We start from the raw sequence: 9,285 nt of genomic DNA, 5'->3' as shown, positions 1-9,285 counted from the left end.
CAAAAAGAGAATGGCCACACTTGATTCTATTCATGCAAATCAGTCCTGTGTGTGACCATCAGACTGGGCACAAGAACTGTTGTGTAAGTGAGGGTGGAGGAGAAAATATACAGCCTAGAGAAAGGAGAGGCACAAACAGGGCACTTTAAGTGGCTCCTATAATCTGTTAAGTGGTAGAAGCTGTCTCAGTGCCTACTGTGGTTAAGAGCCTCTTATAAATGGAAGAAGTGCATCAGCACAGCATTTCCACGCACTCTGGCTCAGTGCTGGAATAACAGAAGAGGTCAGCAATGCTGCGGCCATCACCTGAGCAGCTACTGAAAGATAAGGGTAGAAGCTCCACGAGACTAGCTTGAACCTTATTCCTGGAACTCCTGGACAGGCAGTCTGAAGCTGCAAGGTGATCACAGGCAGAAGCAAAGAACCGACCTAGGAGTTATCCATGAAATAAGCAGTTACAACAGCATTCCATTAGCTGTTCCTCCCAGCCAATGGTCATCCATGCCAAGGAATGGTTGCAATGGCCAGATTTACGTCTCGGCAGGAGTTCGTTCTTTGAAAACGAAACCACATGCAATTCCCCCTTCTTTGATTTTTTTCAGGAGGAAATTTCTCAGTAAGAAAGACATGAATTTCCTGGGCTGGGATGAGGGGAAAAAAAACCAACCAAACAAAAATTCCTCTTTTTGGTTAGCCACAGGGATTGCACAATCGTCCCAGGGTGTTGTCGGTTGGCCTGTTCCGAGGAGCTCTCTCCCAGCTCCACCTGGTGGCATAAAGGATGTTTGGGTTATTGCTGTGGGCATTGGATGGGGACCCAAGGGGACATGGATTGAGTTTCTGCTGCTGCCATTTGGCATGAGTGCCCCTCGTTATGCATGGCATTGTTTTGCCTCCTCCCGTGAGGTAGGAACAGCTTTTCACTGCATAAGTGAGTAAAATTGGTCTCCTACATGTGTGCGTGGTGTGGTGGGGAAATCACAGCTAGGAGGAAAGCACTTAGAAAGAAAGCAAAGGGAGCCTTGGGCTCACAGCTGACAGCTGTTTGCAGTATTTGCCTTGGGGCTGAATCACTCCTGACAGTCAAAGATCACAAACTACCATCAAGAGTCTTCTCTGAATGTGGTTAGGGATGTGATATCTTCTAGCTTCGTGTATGAGAGGTCCAAGACTGAACTCAATTGCCAAGACATAGGTATATTATGCCCTTTAAGATGACCTGAAATGCCTCACCTGTCTTGCTTTCCTTCTCACATGAAGGAGTGGCAGTTGGATTGCTACCTTGTGCTGGTGAAGATAACTTCAACTCCATCAGTATATTTGACATGACCATAATGATAAGGAGTTATAAAAAAATGAGATACAGATATAGACTTGCCCACATAGTGATATATTATTCCAGGGCCCTTCAAAGCCTTGAGCCTTTGAATGAATCAGATAACAAATCTTGATCAAGATAGCTCTAGGGTTTGGTCACCTCCTGTTCTTATCACAGATTTCTCCAGCTACATCAGTCAGAATAGAAAGAGTGGCATCGTTGCCTGTATCAACTTTTGAGAGAAGGAAAGAAAAAGAGAACCGAATGGAGGAAGAGAGAGAAAGAAACCAAGAAGAAAGCAAAGAAATGCCAGTATTTCCAGATGAAAAACAGAAGATCCCTTCCCCAAAAGCAGAAAATAATTATGGTTCGTTTTTGAAAGGTAGAAATCAGGTATTATAAAACGTGTAACAGAATATATTTCCTAAGAAAATAGAGAGAAAAAAGAATCATGAAGTCTCCGTTTTTTTCTTAAATATTAAATATCTAATTGGTAAACATTAAAAAGTATCAAAACTCATGAACTGGCAAAAAGTCCTGGAACTCACCTATAGACAATTAAGATGACACAGATCTGAGCATGTAATAGTTTGACTTCTAACATAAAGCTGATTATGAATACTGTTAATTATCATTGCTGAAAATACTCCCAGGAAGGCCGTGTGTATCCTTTGAGGATCTTCCCCTGGCTTACAAGTAACAGGCCTGACTTATACATGCCAGGAACTGAGGTCACTGGTATGAGAAACATCATGGTGTGAGAAGCAAAGCTTTTGCAGGAAGTTATAGGAGCTATAGAGGGTTAATGCCGAGTTCAGAAACACTGATGAAGCTGTATAGAGACAATACAGCATAAGGAAAGAGGGAAAAAAAAGGGGGAGATAAAGCCATGCTGCCAATGCTTCCAAAAGGCCAGTATCCCACTAAAATCCTGCTTATTACGTAAACTCCCCAAGTATATATAAAGTTAACTCATATGGAGACCAGCAAAGCAGATGTCCCAATCTAACCTCCACCCGTCAGGATCTACAGGGCAGTTCGCTGTGGATTGGTGTCCTCCACCCATTCAGGCACATCCCTTCTGGAAGGGAGAGGTGCCAATATGAGCAACAGCAAGGCAGCGAGGATGTAAGATGAAATCTGCATTTGGCTCTCTCCTAGGGCAGAAGACAGCATAGAGGACATTTCCAACACAAGAAAAAGAAGTATGAGATCCAAGAGGTTTTTTCCAACCTGGTTATTCTATGAGAGCTACACTGTCTCCCTTAACTCCAGAATCAACCGGTATGTTTGGAAAGAACTAAGGTGAATTCGGTAAATGCTCATTAATTCCAAACCATCTTTGATAACTGTCATAACACACGGAATCATAGAATGGTTTGGGTTGGAAAGGACCTTAAAGCTCATCCAATTCCAACCCCCCTGCCATGGGCAGGGACACCTTCTACCAGATGAGGTTTCTCAAAGCCTCATCCAGCCTGGCCTTGAACACCTTCAGGGATGGGGCGTCCATGATTTCTCTGGGCAACCTCTTCCAGTACCTCACCACCGTCACAGTGAAAAATTGCTTCCGAGTATGTCATCTCAATCTCCCCTCTTTCAGCTAAAACCACTCCCCCTCATCCTATCCCTGCACTCCCTGATAAAAAGCCCCTACACAGCTTTCCTATAGGACCCCTTTGTCTGCTGGCAGAAATGTTTTTTAGAAGAGGGTAAATGCCAAGTTAATAGCCAATGCAATCCAATTAAAAAACCCAGCTGTAAATATGCCCCATCCTCACTATGTCCTTGTACAGCCAGCCTGTGCTTCTGAGCTCGGTACATATCCCAGTGACCTGTCAGAAGGAATAAAGAAAAGCTAACAGGCGTAAGTGAGCTCATTCACACCTGGGGAAGGGAAAATTTTGGTTTTGTTGAGGTTTCCTTGCCTCGGGAGACAATAAACAGAAGAAAAAGAGAGTTGGCTCATGGAAAACATGATAGCAGACCAGCCTTGACACTCAGGACATTTTGCAGTCTAAAATTAATGAAGACACCAAATCACGTAAAGGTCACCCACTAGTGCCTCAAAGGTCTCCTTTACGCTTTTTTTATTCTTGAAGACTGTGTCCAATATTTCAATGTTGTTACCTTGTTAGAAGTAACTAACACCATGTTTTCATCCTTAATCCTTAAATAAAGCAGTAAAATCTCAGCCATACACAGTCTTCTTAGACATTGGGAATAAATTCTTCACCTTAAGGGTTAATGGGCACTGGAACGGGTTGCCTAGGGAGGTGGTTAAGTCACCATCCCAGAAGGTGTTTAAAAGACAGGTAGATGAAGTGCTCAGGGATATGATTTAGTAGTAGACAGATACGGTTGGACTTGATGATCTCAAAGGTCTTTTCCAACGAAGCGATTCTATGATTCGATGACTAGGTTGGAAGGGACCCACTGGGTCATCGAGTGTAACCATTCCTAACAATCCCTAAACCATGCCCCTCAGCACCTCATCCACCCATCCCTTAAAACACCTCCAGGGAAGGTGACTCAACCACCTGCCTGGGCAGTCTCTGCCAGTGCCCAATGATCCTTTCCATGAAAAATTTTTTCCTGATGTCCAACCTGAATCTCCCCTGGTGCAGCTTGAGGCCATTCCCCCTTGTCCTGTCCTCAGTCACTTGGGAGAAGAGCCCAGCTCCCTCCTCTCCACAACCTCTTTTCAGGTAGTTGTAGAGAGCAATGAGGTCTCCCCCTCAGCATCCTCTTCTCAAGGCTAAACAACCCCAGCTCTCTCAGCTGCTCCTCATATGACTTGTTCTCCAGCTCCCTCACTATTCCATCCTTCTATCTGAATTACCAAGTAGGGTTGGCTGATAGACTTTCCCAACAGATGTTGGGGGCTTGCCCAGGGATGGAGGTTCCCTCCAGTTTACACCTCAGTGCCCAACCACCTTTGTTTTCTTTTTATACCCTCAGCCCTCCCAGCAGGCTGCCCAGTTCTCCTGGGACATTGCTCACAGGCAGCCTGTTCTGCTTTAACAAGCATAATCCCTTGAGGGATTCTTCCATGCAAGTGAGGAGGAGAAATGAGTGATAATTTATGATGAGTGCCCTTGCAATTAGCACCTTGGAAAGTAACACTGCCTGGGGAAGCTGAGAAGGCCATAAATGAAAACGTAGCCAGGACAGAAGTGTCATTCTGATGCTAAGTTTAAATTCTTCTCAAAGTCAGTGGGAGCTGGAGGTGGTGGAGGATAGGAACGGCATAGCCTAGAGAGGTGGACAAGGCCCCAGGCAACTAGGAGTCTGAAATAGAGAGTGGACTGAAACAGAGGCTCTGGACTTGAATTCTAGTATTTATAACTGATATTCTAGTATCAGTTACATGGATGTGGAATTTCACACTCTGATCAGAGCCTTCTAGGGTCTTTCTGTTGGCTCCAGAAGGTTTTATATCAGTCCTTGAGTTTGGCATTCTTGCAGACCATGCTGCCAGCCATTAAACTCATAGGATATATGAATGTAAATACATAGGCGCAAGTATGAACGTGTATACACACATATACTGATAACCCAAAGCATGAACAGCCAATAAAGAGAGAGTATATGAGCAGAAGCAGTACCTTATTAAATAATTAAAGGCTGTTCAGTCCCTGAGCCTGTTGAAGAAGCAGCAGAAAGTTATACAGCACCCACAAACAGTAATAGGTATAAAGATTGATTACCTTTGCCTTGGCTATTTTTTGGCATGAACTCTTTTTCAAGGTCTGGTAATGTCTTATCCAAAAAAAAGTGATAATTTTTGTGAGGTTTAGTTATAGTTAAAATCACTTCAGAAGCATCTGCAGAAATACTTTCAGGAGTATCTGAAGGCTGATGTGCTGGAGCAGCCATGGTGGACTTGAGTTTCATTTTAGTCCTGGTCAACCAGGAAAGCCATCTTTCCCCAAGATGTGCTTTACCTACTGGAAGAATAAGAGAACTGACTAACAAATACTCTGGGCACAGCGTGTGAGGATTATTTGTAGAGCACTTGAATTTCTGCATGTATTTTAGCAGATTTAGAGAGTGTTGAGGAACATTCCTGGGCACTGGAACTTGGTCGAATATATTGTTAGAATATTAGAAAATCCCAGGCGTGCTTTTGGCTCAGGTAAAAGCACACTCCCAAGCAATTCCTGGGCATGGTTCAAGAGTCAGCATGGGCCAACGACCATTCCTAGGAGATATTTTGCACAGAGCCACCTTGTTCTGGAAGGCAAGAGTATTTAACAGGTTGGATGTGGGATGTTTTAAGCCAGGTGGCACCAGCATCAGACCTATGTTTAATTAAATTGTGGAGATGTAGCCAGAAAACTTAAATCTGTTCCCTAAATTGACACTGTGACTCTTGGCAGTAGGAGCAGAGATGACCTGAGAGAAGACGTAGACAGTGAAATGTCTCCTCCTCTTTTCTGAGTAACTGGCAGCATCTCCTCTCACTATCTCTGTGTACTAGGTCCTGAGGGAAAATCTCCATTTTGCATTTGACAGCTTTTCTACCCTTTATTAGCCTGGCTACAGCCCACCAGTACTGTAGCCAACAGCACACAAGGGAGTAATAGTTATAGCGTCATCTCCACCCCACTTTGATTCCCACTACAAGACTGGTAGTTGGCAGAAGTGGAAGAGACAGCTTCTAGTATAAGCCTGGAGAGCCAGGCTTGAAGCAAATCCGTAGGGAAACACGCGGATCATGCTGCTATCCCATCTGCTTCCCATTGCAGAAAGGCAGGGTGTGAATACTGAAGTGTAGCATGATTCATGTATTTTTCCTGGCCACTGGTGGTACTCCCACATCTCAAATAGTGTTGAGGGTACTCACCACTACAAGGTTTAGTCCCAGTTCTCAAAATGACCAAGGTATCACTTTGGGCAAGTCACATCTCCTTTCTAGCCCTCTTTCATCTCTCTCACTCTGTGTCTGTACTTGTATTTAGACAGAAAGAGAGTAGGCATAGCACCTCCTCTTAAATAACCCAGTTAGGACCTCTGCAATGAGATGTTCAAAAGTTTGAGCTATGTTAATGGTGAAGATGAATCCATATGTGGGACTTGACTTTCCCATCTCATCTCTTGGTGTTTTTATCCAGATAATGGTCAGATGTTAGTCCTTCATGCCTTTTTAAGAGGAAGATCTGTATAAAATTTGTCCTCTCAGGCTTTTTTTCTGTGTCTTTCTCCTCATTCTGTTTTTTGGGTTTTTTTTTTTTGCTCACAAATGCATGTTCCTCTACACTCATCTGCACTCAGTCAGTAGTTTTGTAGCTGGATTACACACACACAATTCAAACAAATCACATAGAATTGTTTGGGTTGAAGGGGACCTTAAAGATCATGAAATTTCCACCTCCCAGCCATGGGCAGGGACACCTCCCACTGGATCAGGTTTCTCATAGCCTCATCCAACCTGGTCTTGAACACCTCCAGGGATGGGACATCCGCAACCTGTGCCAATACCTCACCACCCTCACGGGAAAACATTTCTTCCCAAGATCTCACAAAAATCTTCACTTTCTCAGCTTTCCTCAGATGTGTAGCAGCTTGTAAGAGGTTCAGGCAAGTCCTTACTTCTTCCTAAGCTAAATGAACCCCTTTTGTTTATTGGATTTTACTTTCGTTCTCATACTCCCCTCCCGTTCAACACATGTACAGGTGCAAGCTTAAACCACCTTGATGCAAAGACCTAGCAGCGGCCTTGGGAAAGCAATGGGAGAGAAAGGGGAAGGAAATCTTTCTGTTTTTATGAAGGTGAAATCTCTCATCTGATACTTTTTTTTTTTTCTCTATTTTTTTTTAATCCCAGATTTTTACAATACACATTCTAGCTTCACCCACTTCCTCTGTGGGAACAGCTGTCAAAACGCTGCTACATCCTAGGCTACTGCGGCTTTACGACTCACATTAGCAGCTCTTTAAGGGTCTGGCTGAGGCTGGCTGCGAGGTTTCAAGCCTGTGATTTCTCATTACCCAATTGCCAGGAAGTGTAAGGCAAGGTCAGATGGGAAACTGAAGAAAGCAGGGAGGTAAACTGCAGGGTTTGAGGGGAGGTAGACCAGATGTAGCTCCATGGATCCCTCATCCCCAAACCCATCATCTCCAATCATCCCCTCCTCTTGCTGAAAACCACCTGGACCAAATATCAATCAAAGTATCTGCCTAGTTCCTCAGACCTTTGTGCTGATCATTCTCGTCACAAGAAGGGTCAGAGCAAAGCAAAAAGCAGAAGGTGCGTTGGTTGTACAGGTTTCTCACTGATTTACTGAACATTTTCTTGGGTGGATGCTGTAGATAATAAGGTTTGAGGAGTGCTACAGTGAGGATAGCAACATCAGTGTGATACTGGAGAAAAATACCATCATTTCTGTTTGAGGACGGACAGTGCTGATTCTGTGCAAAGCACTGAGGAGCCATCTCTTAAGGAGCTGGTTAAAGGCCTGGATGTGATCGCTACACCACAGCAGAAAATGAGATTTGAAGGTAAAATAAATGCAAGAATTTTAGTTGCATGGGAGGGAAAGAATTGGACAACCAACTCTGACTTTATGAAGTACCTTGGAGACACAAGCCAGAGTTTTCTAAATCCTCCAGCACACCATCAAGAACACAGTAGCCTTTGTTCAGTAGTCTAACTTGGGTTGTACAGCAGTTTATCAAGGGTACACTGAAAGGGCAGCTGTGGCTGAAGATCTTTCCAAGCTCAGATTTTCTATTAGATGCCCAATCAGCCTGCCAAGCAACTTGGGTTGTCTGGCTGCTTGTTTGAATCATCTGGACCACACTTAGCTGCCTCGACAGGGTGCCAAACCCTGAGAGGGAGTACCTGGACACATGCATGAAAGCCATTAAGTTACTGCAGGGTAGGACGTTGCTTTGTGTCAGCTGAACTACTTATGCGTTTTTTCTTACCCCACCCTATGCAGATGCTAACGTGATTACTTGACCATTGAGAGGGAGATGACAAGGATGCCAGAGCTTGGTTGCTTGCCTCAACAGACAGTGGCCCAGTAACCTAAATAGACTCTTACTTAATGGTCCACTACCTGCTATCTCAATAGGGTCTTTCCTGCCACAAGTTTTGTCTGCTCCGGGGTTAGGTTTTGGGTTGGTTGATTGTGTGTGTCTTTGTTTGCTTTAAACATCTTGAACAGTTGGACCATGGGTGGCTCCTGGGTAATTTCTCAGTTTTCTCTTCACCCACATGAAAAAGCAGCATCTGTCAACCATCCCACTACTGTGGTCCAGAGAAGCAACATCTCATTGAATGCACCCATGTACAGAGACACCGTGTTGCTGTGCAGAGGCCTTGCAAACCCAAATCACCTATGTTTGAGTCATTATTAGGTTGTAATATGAAGAAAAACAGCCTCTGGTTATTTAAATCTCAGCTGAAATTAGTTTCTTCAGCTCACAGTAATGCTATCAGGACACCGATGTTTAAACTTCCAAAGCACTAAATTCCCTGTGATTCAAAAGTCAGCACAAGGAGCTAAGATGGACAGAACTCAGAGTTCGCTTGGCATTAGATTGTTGCCAAGGCTGGGCTTGTTAAGGACTTGTTTCCTGAGCTGTTGACTCTGGTTTCTGCAGGCAGAATTATTGCAGAGAGAAAAGGAGAACACTTGCTCTAAAGGTTGCGATCATCCCTTCCCCTGAAAGCCTAAGGCTTTCAAAAGGGAGAAGGTTGCAATGGGATACAGTAGATGAAGATCTCCACCACCCAACCACATAATTGGGATAATTTCACCTCTCCCCAAGCACGGTACAATCTCAGGCTGGAAATTCACCAATCTACTCAGGTAGGCAGCACACCTGCCACCCTACTAGGCTCGACAGCTTTTCAAAGACTTATATGAGCCACTAGTAGAGGCTGGCTCCAGGACCAGAGGTCAGGAGTGGTGCTAAGGGAGGCACAGCCACTGAATTTAGACCTTTTTTTTTTA

This window comes from Cuculus canorus, chromosome 2 (genome assembly GCF_017976375.1).
Source record: "Cuculus canorus isolate bCucCan1 chromosome 2, bCucCan1.pri, whole genome shotgun sequence".
NCBI classification, from domain to species: domain Eukaryota; kingdom Metazoa; phylum Chordata; class Aves; order Cuculiformes; family Cuculidae; genus Cuculus; species Cuculus canorus.
Note: the sequence above shows the minus strand (reverse complement) of the source record.